Source organism: Neomonachus schauinslandi, chromosome 11, assembly GCF_002201575.2.
Source record: "Neomonachus schauinslandi chromosome 11, ASM220157v2, whole genome shotgun sequence".
NCBI classification, from domain to species: domain Eukaryota; kingdom Metazoa; phylum Chordata; class Mammalia; order Carnivora; family Phocidae; genus Neomonachus; species Neomonachus schauinslandi.
Genome location: NC_058413.1, coordinates 65,038,381 through 65,051,096, shown reverse-complemented (window position 1 = coordinate 65,051,096; position 12,716 = coordinate 65,038,381). Strand labels below are relative to the sequence as shown.

General features: G+C 34.8%; 1 pseudogene; it reads right to left on the bottom strand.

Moving 5' to 3' along the window:
• Positions 1-1,482: 1,482 nt before the first annotated feature.
• LOC110577200 lies at positions 1,483-2,405 on the bottom strand (annotated as a pseudogene).
• Between the last annotated feature and the right edge of the window lie 10,311 nt (positions 2,406-12,716).

Genomic DNA, 12,716 nt, shown 5'->3' with positions numbered 1-12,716 from the left:
CAAGTTAATAAACATTTATTGATTGCTATTTATCAGGTACTAAGCTAGGTATTATTTTTCTGTCTTAGAACAATAGCTTATTTTTCTGATTATAAAAATACAAATTCAAAGTAGAATATTTGGAATATACAGAGATCAAGAAGATATTTACCCTCTACCCAGATATAAATACTGTTAAAACTTTGGTATATTTGTTTTAATTTTTTAATCAACTCAATAAATACTGAGTGTATATTATATTGCTATTTATTATTCTAGAAGCTAGAGATGCATCAGTTCACAAAATAGATGAAATTCTTGTTCTCATGGACCTTATAACTCAGTGAGGAGAGATATAAAATAAATAAAATATTAAATATGTCAGCTTATGCACCATAAAAAAATAAGGCACAATAGGGAGATAAAGAGTGTTATGTAAGGTAGAGAGAAGACATTTCTGTAAAAGTGACATTCCTGCCCAAACCAGGAATTTCTGAGCAAATATCTGGTTCTAGAGTGGATCAGGCAGAGAGAATAGCAAGTGCAAAGGCCCTGAGGTAGGAATATGCATGGCATATTGGAGAAACAGCAAACATGACAGTATGACTGCAACAGAATGTTTGTGCAGAGGAAGGATGTGATCTGATTTATGTTTTAAAAGACCCACTCTGGATACTCTATGAAGAATAGGCAATGGGGGAAGGTGGTAGAAGTAGGGAGACCAGTTAGGAGACTACTGCAGTAGAACACAAAGAGAATATTAACTTAGACCAAAGAGGTGAGAAGTGGGTAGATGTTGGATATATTGTGATCAGCGGCATTAGGATTTGCTGATGGATCATAAATAGGGGAATGAGAGAAAAAGTGTCAAGTAAAACTATAATTTTTTATCAATCTTTTAAAATTTAACATTTTTTGAAAACAAAAAAGTATATAATTGTAAAGTATAATTAATACCCATAAAGCAAACATCTGTGTAATTCCTGTGCGGATTAAGAAATAGAACACAAACACTATCCCCAAATCCTCACTTATGTCTTCCCAATTTCTAACTTTTTTCTTAGTCCTAGAAGCATCTGTTATCTTGAGTTTTATGGTTGTCATTTTTTTTTGCCTTTTCTTTAAAACTTTATCACTTCTGTATGCATCCCTAAATATATAGTTTAGTTAGCTTGCTTATGAACATTAAATGAATTGAAAAAAATTATGTATTCTTTTGGGTCTTTATTCTTTTTTTTTTCAGCAAAATAATTTTATTTTCTAACACACGGTAAACATATACATCCAACATGCACTCGTCTTGCACATTTATTCACAAATGGTGACTTCCAAATTACAACAACTGCTTTGATATTGAAACATGTACTAACAGTTATCTTAGTTGAGATATGAAAAATGCTTTTAGATGCATAACATTCTGAATATATTGGTCGCAGCAGAATTTGCTTTAGTTAGATTAGTTCTATGAATTTAAAGCTTTGAAAAGCTAGTACTTTTGCATCTAATACTCCAGATGAGTAAGATGCAGCAATATCAGCTTGTATTCCACAGAATATTCATTGGTTTTTCTGGTGATGGAACCACTTATCCACATCTCTTGGTACTGTGCAGGCAGATTCGCATGGTGGTGGTAAAGCATCCACAATAGCTTTGGCAGCATCGGGATCACACTTGAAGGGGCTCTCAGACACTGTAGTATTCATGCAACTGAGTCCCTTTCAATCGGTTTTCTTTGTCACTAATGCTCTCCAATGGTCATGAGTGCTTTTAATAATATCAATTGCAAAGTCCTTATCTTTAAATTCTGCATTGAAAGCAAACTGGTTTTCTGGTTTTCCATCAGGAACCTTGTACCTTCTAAACCAGTCCACAGTAGCTTCCAGGTAGCCAGGTTTCAGCTGCTTGACATCATTAATATCATTGTAATTGGCTGCATCAGGATCATCCACATTAATGGCAATGACTTTCCAGTCAGTTTCCCCTTCATTGATCATAGCCAGTATGCCCAGAACTTTCACCCTAATTATTTCACCTCTTGCACATACCTTACTTCCAATTTCACACACATCAATGGGGTCATTGTCACCACAACAGCCAGTGTGTTTGTCATTGTGTCCTGGGTCTTCCCAAGTCTGGGGATGGCAGCATAGTTCCAGATATATCCTTTATAAGGGAACAAATTTGCAACGTAATGGAGTTTTCCTTTTTTCACATCTTGTTTAATTGGGTTTAAAAGATCCTTTGTAGCTATCTCCGTTTGCATTAGACCAGCATGGTACTTCAAATACCATGTGGAACACATCCTTATCTGCATAAATTGGAACATCATGAAATGGAGATATATATTGTCCTTTTTCATTTTTGAGGAAGACTCAGTACTGGAGGGTGAAGGGCGCGGCGCGTTTCTCGCTGCTGAAGCCGTTCATGGTGCCGATGACTAGCCGCTGCCACTGCCACAGAGCCACTCTAGGGTCTTTATTCTTTCATACAGGATTGTTTGTGAGATTCAGCTATGTCGTCGGGAATAGTTAATAGTTAATTTGTTTATTTTTATTGCTGTATTGTATTCTGTAGTATGATTATGCCATAATGTATCCACTCTTCAGCTGATAAACAACAAAGAAAATTTTTGTATGTGTATCCTGTTGCACATGGGTTTTTATAGGGTATATTTCTTTTTGTTTTTAAAAGGTTTTATTTATTCATTCATGAGAGACACAGAGAGAGAGAGAGGCAGAGGCAGAGGGAGAAGCAGGCTCCCCAAGGAGCAGGGAGCCCGATGCGGGACTCGATCCCAGGAGCCCGGGATCATGACCTGAGCCAAAGGCAGAGGCCCAACCATATAGGGTATATTTCTAAAAGACGAATTGCTGATTTCAGAGAATGTGATTCTTCTATTTAAGTAGGTATTGCTGAAGTGTTTCCAAAATGTACGATTTTAGACTTCTGCAACAGTGATGATTACACATTGTTCCATATTTTTGCCCAAACTTATATTATTAGTACTTTTGTCAGTCTAGTGGATAGGCATTGGCTCATTGTGGTTTTAATTTGCATTGCTTTAATTACTAATGAAGTTAAAAATCGATTTGTATGTTTTTTGGCCATATATATATATATATATATATGTATATATGGTAAAGTGCCTGTTCAAGCTTTTTGACCATTTTTCTACTAGGCTGCCTTTTTCTTATTGATTTGTGGGAGTTGGTTATTAAATCTGTGAATAAGTTCTTTTTTGTTATTTATACATAATATAGGTATCCTATTTTATGGAATTTTTTTTGTTATTTTTATGGTATCACTTTTACTTTGTGGTTGGTACTTTTTGTGTCTAGGTTTAAAAAAATCTTCCACAACCTGAGGTTATGAATATATTCTCCTGTATTTCTTTGAGAGCTTCATAATTTTGTCTTCTACATTTAGCCTTAACTTTTTCTAAGCTCAGACTCTTTAATGGTTTAGTTTGCAAATGTGCTTCTGAAATCCTTAATTTATCATTTTTATGAGGTTCATTAATCTTTGGACTCTCTAAAGATAAAACACATTGAAGATATTTTCCAGGAGTATTTTGTAAGCTTATATAATATAGAAAAAGTATGTCAGCAGCCTAATGTAGGACACCGCCTGATTTTTAAGATAAAAAACCCTTCAAATTCAAACACTGCTTTTTTTTTTTTTTTCTTCTTGTTTACATATGCTTTTTTACTTAAAGCAATGAAGTGGATGAGATAAAAATTGTGGTTCAGATTTTCCTGGTACTCACATCAACCTAGGTTTTAGGCTGCAAATTTATGACATAACTAAACAGAGTAAGTGATTTTGCTCAGAAAATTATTGAGTATCTCCTTTCCCCCTTATTCAGAGTATGTATAATTTACCAAAAAATCAATAAATGTTATAAAGGAAAATAAAGCAGGGTAAGATAAAAAGGAATGATAGGGATACTTTAGATGAAGTAAAGAAGGTCTCTCTGAGGAAGTGACATTTAAGCAGAAACTGAATGAAATGAGGACTAAGGCCCAAGAAGAGAATTGTGAAGAGAATTCCAAGCAGAGAGAGCAACAACTTCAAATGCTGTAAGATGGAAATGAACAAAGATGAGGTGTACCTGAAAAGTTTTCAAAGCCAGTTCTAAATCTGCTGGTTTTAATCCACTGTGATGCACCTTATATACTGCCACCATATAATTTTTTCAAGCACTTTTACCAGCTCATCAGTAGCTTGTTCATAAACCTTCTGTTTACTAGTTGTTTCTGGTTATTTACTGATACATTTATTTATATTGGCCTGTCAGTGTGACTTAGGAAAATCATTAACCATAGTTAATTAAATTAATGCCTGTTTTTTGTTGACCTTGTGGGATGACACTTAGAATTGTGTCCTTGAGAAGCCACTCCATCAAAAGTCAATTTGGAATATCTGACCTTGTGACTTTTAATTTGGGGCACATATTTGGAATCGGAGTTTGTTTTTTCTTTCTGTATCTTAACAATATGGCGTGTTTCTCCCTCTCAGCAGTTGTTGAACCACTTATTGTACCTCAGGTCCAACTGCAAGAAAATGACTATTTATCTTTATGAGGTACCTCTCCAGGGCCACTCAGTGACTTAGTATGCCTTGTAGTCTATATTTTAAGCCAGATCATCTCAAACATATCCTCCAATTTTGGTGAAAATGTATCTTGCTACTTTTATATAACATGGAAAAAAAGCAAAGAGGAACTTAAATTTATTTATGTGTATTTATTTTCTATACTTTTCCAAAAGGAATTTGAGATGATGAAAAGCGAAACAAAAATTTAAAATATAAAGAGAATATCAATATTAAAGGAAAATGGGGATACAAAAAAGAAAAATTTTATTTTATTTTTTATTTAAAAAAATTTTTTTATTTAAATTCAGTTTAGTTAACATATAGTGTATTATTAGTTACCGAGGTAGAATTTAGTGATTCATCAGTTACATCAACACCTACTGCTCATCACATCAAGTGCCCATCCTTAATGCCCATCACCCTGTTACCCTATCTCCCCACCACCTCCCCTTCAGCAACCCTCAGTTTGTTTCCTTTGGTTAAGAGTCTCTTGTATTTGCTTCCCTGTTTTTATCTTATTTTATATTTTCTTCCTTTCCCCTATGTTCATCTGTTTTCAAAACAAATTTTAAAAGTATAAATAGAATATCAATGGTAAAGGAAAAGGAGAATACAAATAAATGTGTGTGTGGGGTACTTTAGTCATGATTTCCCATATTGAATATGAAGGTCTGTAGTGTAGTATGTTTAGAACACCACAGTATGTCTTCATCCATTTGGATGGTTCATTTTCAGTAATTATAAATTGGAATAATAAAAAAATAAATAGCTTAACCAACATCAATATCAGTTTTTGTCTTAATTTCTATTCTATTGATCAGACTCTGTTCTGTCTATATCAGACTACTGATATAGGCACCATTTACTGAACACCTACTTACTGTGTGCCAGACATCAAATAGAAGCACAAACCTTTTGAAAATATGATTGAGTAGGAATTTTACAAATGAGGAAACTGAAGTTCAGAGGATTTCACAAATGGAAAAAGTGAGGTTGAGATATGTTAATGACTTGCTAAGACCACACAGTGAGGCAGAGTCAGGATTGCAGTGCAGATCTGAGAAAATTTAGTCTCCTTGTACTTATACTATCCGTTTTGCCTCTTTCAGAGAAGTTTTACTTAAATGTGCACATAGCATTTTTTTTTTACCTGTGTTCAGTATAGTTTAAAAGTACTTAAACATGACATTTAGTTTTTATTTCTATGTGCAGTTAAAAAAACTCTAAAGACTCCAGAATAACTTCTTTTTATTTAGTTGTCATTACCATTTATAGGGCACTTGTTTTCTAATCAACTTATGTGTGTTCTTGGTAAAAGTACTCATTCCTCTGGGCCTCATTATGAATTTATATTTTTGAATGTTTTAGTGGCAAAGCAGTTAACATTTGGGGATTTTTTGTTCATTGGTTTAAAAATACTTAAGTGTGGGGCGCCTGGGTGGCTCAGTTGGTTAAGCGACTGCCTTCGGCTCAGGTCATGATCCTGGAGTCCCGGGATCGAGTCCCGCATCGGGCTCCCTGCTCGGCAGGGAGTCTGCTTCTCCCTCTGACCCTCCTCCCTCTCATGCTGTCTCTCATTCTCGCTCTCAAATAAATAAAATCTTTTAAAAAAAAATAAAAATAAAAATACTTAAGTGTGTGTTATTTATGGTCTCATTACACATGTGTATCCATAAATAAGATATTTTATTTTGCATATTTCAAGCTATATTTAATGTTATTACATTGCATTTGCCTTGCCATAATTTGCCTTTTTCATTTCATATTATGTCTATGAGATTTCTCCTTATGCATAGCTGTAGCTCCTTTTCATCGATTTTTTTTTTCCTATGCTTCATAGTATTTCATTATAAGAGCATTACAAAACTTTCTTGTCCATAGTCTATTGATGAATATCTAGGATGTTTCTTTTGTTTGTTTGTTTATTGTGACTAGAACCTTCTCATACATGCTTTGAGATATATTTGCCTGTGTTTCTCTAAACTAAACACATAGATGTGGAATTACTAGATTATAGTGTCTATCTTACTTTGTGAAATGATAACCCAATAGGTTAGTTAACATAACCTCATGTAATTACCACGTTTTTGCTGTTGGTGTTATAATGAGAACATTTAAGATCTACTTTCTCTTAGCAACTTTCACATATACAATATAGTGTTATTAACTATAGTCACCATGTTGCACATTAGATCCGCAGAATTACTCTTCTTGTAACTGGAAGGTTGTACTCTTTGACCAACAACTCTTCCTGCATTCCCCAGCCCATGGCAACCATCAATTTACTCTCTCTGTTAATATGAGTTCAGTTTATTTTAGATTCCACATTTAGATGAAATCATATACCATTTGTCTTTCTTTGTCTCACTTATTTCACTTAGAGTAATGTCCTCAAAGTCCACTCATGTTGTTACAAATGGCAGGATTTCCTTCTTTTTTTTCTTAATGGCTAAGTAGTATTCTAGTGTGTGTGTGTGTGTATACATACCATATTTTCTTTTCTTTTTTCTTTTTGCCTTTATTAAATGACAACATACAGCAACTAGATTCCTCCTGAACCCCAGCCATTTTATGTTATCTGAACATCCTTGACCTAGAGGATTGGGACAGTACATGACAGAAACATTAGACTCATATACTCCTCCTTTCTTTCTTTTTTTTTTTTTTTAAAGATTTTATTTATTTATTTGACAGAGAGAGACACAGTGAGAGAGGGAACACAAGCAGGGGGAGTGGGCGAGGGAGAAGCATCCGCGGAACAGGGAGCCCGATGCGGGGCTCGATCCCACTACCCTGGGATCATGACCTGAGCTGAAGGCAGATGCTTAAGGACTGAGCCACCCAGGTGCCCCTATACTCCTCCTTTCTGATGCGGGGGATTTTAAGGACTAGATGGTCAGGATGATCCCTTCAAATGGAATAAGTCCTTCAATTGATTAACCCTATTATGAGATAGATTTTTTTTTAGTTGATTAATATTCAAGTCCATGGCAGACAAATCTAAAAAATAGAGTTGACGAAGAGCAGGAAGGGAATGTGGCTCTGGAAGACTGCTATAAATGTTGGAGAACCACTGTTAGTATATAAGACAAGAATAATGAAATCCGAGGAGTTCCATAATATTTACTTAGAGATGAAAACCAAAGTCTACATGTGGCATGGGTCCAGTATCTCTGTGCTTTGGAATCAGAGAGGGAATTAAATAACTCTGGATGCTGTGGGCTAATTAACATATAAAACTCAATACTTTTGGTTTTTCTTATCCATAAGATATCTATATTTGTGTGTTTTTTATTAACAACTATAGTCATAGTCTTCTTACTTTTGACCATGGGAGAAGAGGTGAGTCCTCTGCATTTCTGGTAGAGGGCACTGCATATTTGTTGGAGTGGAGATCACACTAGGTGAAGGTTTGGGGCTTCATGAAAGGTGAGACTGGAAATTGTGCACAGGACTGGAATCTTCATGGCTCCTTTCTCCATCCTCCGTTTTGCCTCCTTAGTGCTTGAACTGCACATGCAGGCTCTCCTAGTCCGAAGCCCCCATGTCCTCAGTACATCTGGAGGGAATGAGGTTCGGATTCTCATCCAGAGCTGCAGGCAGGACCTATGTTTTCTTTATCCATTTATCCAACAGTGGATACTTAGGTTGTTTTCACATCTTGGCTATTGCAATGATCATGGGGATGCAGGTATCTCTTCAAGATAGTGACTTCCTTTCCTTCAGATAAATATCTAGTAGTGGGATTACTGGATCATATAGTACTGCTTTTAATTTTCTGAGGAACCACCATACTATTTTCTGTAGAGACTGTACCAATTTACATTCCTACCAAGAGTATAAAAGGGTTTCTTTCTCTCTTCCCTTTTCTTCTTGTCTTTTTGATAATAGCTATGCTATCAAGTGTGAGATGATACCTCATTGTGGTTTTGATTTGCATTTCCCTAATGATTAATGATGTTAAACACTTTTTCATGCACTTTTAACCATTTATATGTCTTTTTTTTTTTTTTAAATGTCTATTCAGGTCATTTGCTTGTTTTTAATTGGATCATTTGTGGGTTTTTCTTTTCTTCTTTTTTTTCCCACTCTTCTTTTATATATATATATATATTTTTGCTATTGAGTTGTCGGAGTTTCTTAAATATTTTGTATAGGACCCTATAGCAGGTATATGGCTTGCAATGATCTTCCTCCATCCTATAGTTTGCTTTTTTATTTTGTTGATTATTTCTTTCGCTATGCAGAAGCCTTTCAGTTTGATTTAGTTCCACATGTTGGCTTTTGCTTTCATTGCTTGTATTCTTGGTGTCTTTCCAAAAAAAATGTTGCCGAGTCCATGTCAAGAGCTTTATTCCTGTGTTTTCTTTTAGGAGTTTTATTGTTTCAGGTCCTACATTCAGACCTTCCTTAATATATTTTGAGTTAATTTTTGTGAGTGATGTAAGATAATGAAAAGAAATTTTTTTTTGGATATGAATATCTAGTTTTTCAAATACTATGTATTAAAGAAACTATCCTTTCTGTAATGAGTATTCTTGGCTCCCTTATCAAATATTAATTGACCATATATGCATGGATTTATTTCAGTGCTCTTAATTATATTCCATTGGTCTGTTTTTATGGTTGGTACTATTTTGATTACTACAGATTTATAATACAGTTTGATATCAGGAAATGTGGTGACTCCACCTTTATTCTTTCCCAAGATTGCTTTGGCTATTCAGGATCTTTTGTGGTTCCATACAAATTTTAGTATTTTTTTTTTTAATTTCTGTGAAAAAATGCCATTGGAAATTTGATAGGGATTGCATTGAATCCATAGATGGTTTTGGGTAATATAGACATTTTAACAATATTAACTCTTAAATCCATGAACCTGGGATATCTTTCCATTTTTTTGCATCTTCTTCGACTTCTTTTATTAATGTCTTATAGTTTTCAGTGTACAGGTCTTTCACCTCCTTGGTTAAAATTATTCATAAGTATTTTATTCCTTTTTCATAAGATTGTATTTATTTATTTGACAGAGAGAGAGAGCGCAAGCAAGGGGAGCAGCAGGCCGAGGGAAAAGCAGGGTCCCCGCTGAGCAAGTTGCCCAATGAAGGGCTCAATCCTAGGACCCTGGGATCATGACCTGAGCGGAAAGCAGATGCTTAACTGACTGAGCCACCCAGGGGCCCCAGTATTTTATTCTTTCTGATGCAATTGTAAATTATATTGTATTCTTTATAGTAGTCCCCCCTTATTTATGGGGATACATTCCAAATCCCCAGTGGATGCCTGAAACCATGGATAGTACCAAATCTCTATATATTTTATTTTTTTCCTATGTATACATACCCATGATAAAGTTTAACTTATAAATTAGACAGAGTAAGAATTATAACAATAACTAATAATAAAATAGAACAATTATAACAATATATTGTAATAAAAGTTGTGTGAATGTGGTATCTCTCACTCCCTTTATTTTCAAAATATACTATACTCATTATTCTTGTGATAGTATGTGTTGATAACATATTTACATGATGAAATGAGGTGGATGATGTAGGCATTGTGTTGTAGCACTAAGCTACTATTGACCTGTTGATAAGTCTAAAGGAGAATCCTCTGCTTCTGGACTGTGGTTGACTGTGGCTAAGTGAAACCGGGAAAAGCAAAATTGTGTATAAGGTGGGACTGCTGTATTTCTTTTTCAGATTGTTCATAGTGTATAGAAACAACTGATTTTTGTATATTCACTTTGTATCCCTGTGACTTTACTGGATTCATTTATTAGTTCTAACGTTTTAGTAGAGTCTTGAGACTTTTCTATATATAAGATTATGCTATCTTCAAAAAAAACCAGTTTTACTCCTTCCTTTCCAATTTGGATGCCTTTTGTTTCTTTTTCTTCCTTAATTGCTCTGGCTAGGAGTTCCAGTATTATGTTGGATAGGAATGGTGAGAGTAGGCACCCTTGTCTTATTCCTCATCTTAGGGGGATAAGGAACATTTTATCATTGATTATTATGTTAGTATGTGTTTGTTGTATATGGCCCTTATTATGTTGTGACATGTTCTTTCTATATCTAGTTTGTTGAGAATTTTTAGTCTGAAAGGATGTTGAATTTTGTTGAATGCCTTTCTGTGTCTATTGAGATGTATGATTTTTATCTTTTATTAATGTAGCTTATCACATTGATTGTTTTGCATACATTGAAACATCTTTGCATCCCAGAGATAAGTTCCACTTGATCATGGTATATAATCTTTTTAATATATTGTTGAAGTTTGTTTGCTAATATTTTGTTCAAGATTTTTACAGCTATATTCATCAGGGATATTGCCTTGTAATTTTCTTTTCTTGTGGTATTCTTGTCTGATTTCGGTATCAGGGTAATCCTGGTTTTGTAAAATGAGTTTGAGAGTAATACTTTCTTTTCAATTTTTTGGAAGACTCTGAGAAGGAATGGCTTAATTCTTCTTTAAACATTTGGTAGGATTCCCCAGTGAAACCATCAGGTCCTGGGCTTTTCTTTGTTGGAAAGTTTTTGATTACTGATTCACTCTCCTTACTAGTAATTGATCTGTTCAGTTTTATGAATCAGTCTTCATGATTCAGTCTTGGTAGGTTGTGTGTTTCTAGGAATTTTTTCCATTTCTTCTGGATTGTCTAATTTGTTGGTGTATAATTGTTGATAGTAGCCTCTTATGATTCTTTGTATTTCTGTGGTATCAATTCTAATGTCTCCTCTTTATAATTTTAATTTTTGGGCACTTTTTTTAGCTTGGGAAGTTTGGCTAAAGGTTCGTCAATTGTGTTTATCTTTTTAAAAGACAAATTTGTAATGTTAATCTTTTCTATTGTTTTTCTACTGATTTCATTTATATCTATTTTTTTTATTTTTTAATTTTTTTTATTCTTATGTTAATCCCCATACATTACATCATTAGTTTTAGATGAAGTGTTCCATGATTCATTGTTTGTGCATAACACTCAGTGCTCCATGCAGAATGTGCCCTCCTCAATACCCACCACCAGGCTAACCCATCCTCCCACCCCCCTCCCCTCTAGAACCCTGTTTGTTTTTCAGAGTCCATCGTCTCTCATGGTTCATCTACCCCTCCGATTTCCCCCGCTTCATTCTTCCCCTCCCGCTACCTTCTTCTTCTTCTTTTTTTTTTCTTAACATATATTGCATTATTTGTTTCAGAGATACAGATCTGAGATTCAACAGTCTTGCACAATTCACAGCGCTTACCAGAGCACATACCCTCCCCAGTGTCTATCACCCAGTCACCCCATCCTTCCCACCCCACCCCCCACTCCAGCAACCCTCAGTTTGTTTCCTGAGATTAAGAATTCCTCATATCAGTGAGATCATATGATACATGTCTTTCTCTGTTTGACTTATTTCACTCAACTCATTTATATCTATTCTGATCTTTGCTATTTCCTTCCTTCTGCTAACTTTGGGGCCTAGTTTGTTTTTGTTTTTCTAGTTCCATATGGCATAAATTTAGGTTTCTTATTTGACATCTCTTTTGTTGCTTAATGTAGGCATTTATTAATATGAATTTACCTTTTAGAATTGCTTTTCCTGCATCCCATAAGTCTTGGTATGTTGTGTTTCTGTTTTTGTTTGTTACAAGATATTTTTTTTTATTTTATTATGTTATGTTAGTCACCATACAGTACAAAATTAGTTTTTGATGTAGTGTTCCATGATTCATTGTTTGTGTATAATACCCAGTGCTCCATGCAATATGTGCCCTCCTTAATACCCATCACTGGGCTAACCCATCCCCCACCCCCCTCCCCTCTAAAACCCTCAGTTTGTTTCTCAGGGTCCACAGTCTTTCATGGTTCATCTCCCCCTCTGATCCTCCCCCTTCATTTTTCCCTTCCTTCTCCTAATGTCCTCCATGCTATTCCTTATGTTCCACAAATAAGTGAAATCATATGATAGTTGACTTTCTCTGCTTGACTCATTTCCCTTAGCATAATCTCCTCCAGTCCCATTGATTTGATGCAAAAGTTGGGTATTCATCCTTTCTGATGGCTGAGTAATATTCCATTGTGTAGATGGACCACATCTTCTTTTTTTTTTTTTAATTTTATTATGTTATGTTAGTCACCATACAATACATCA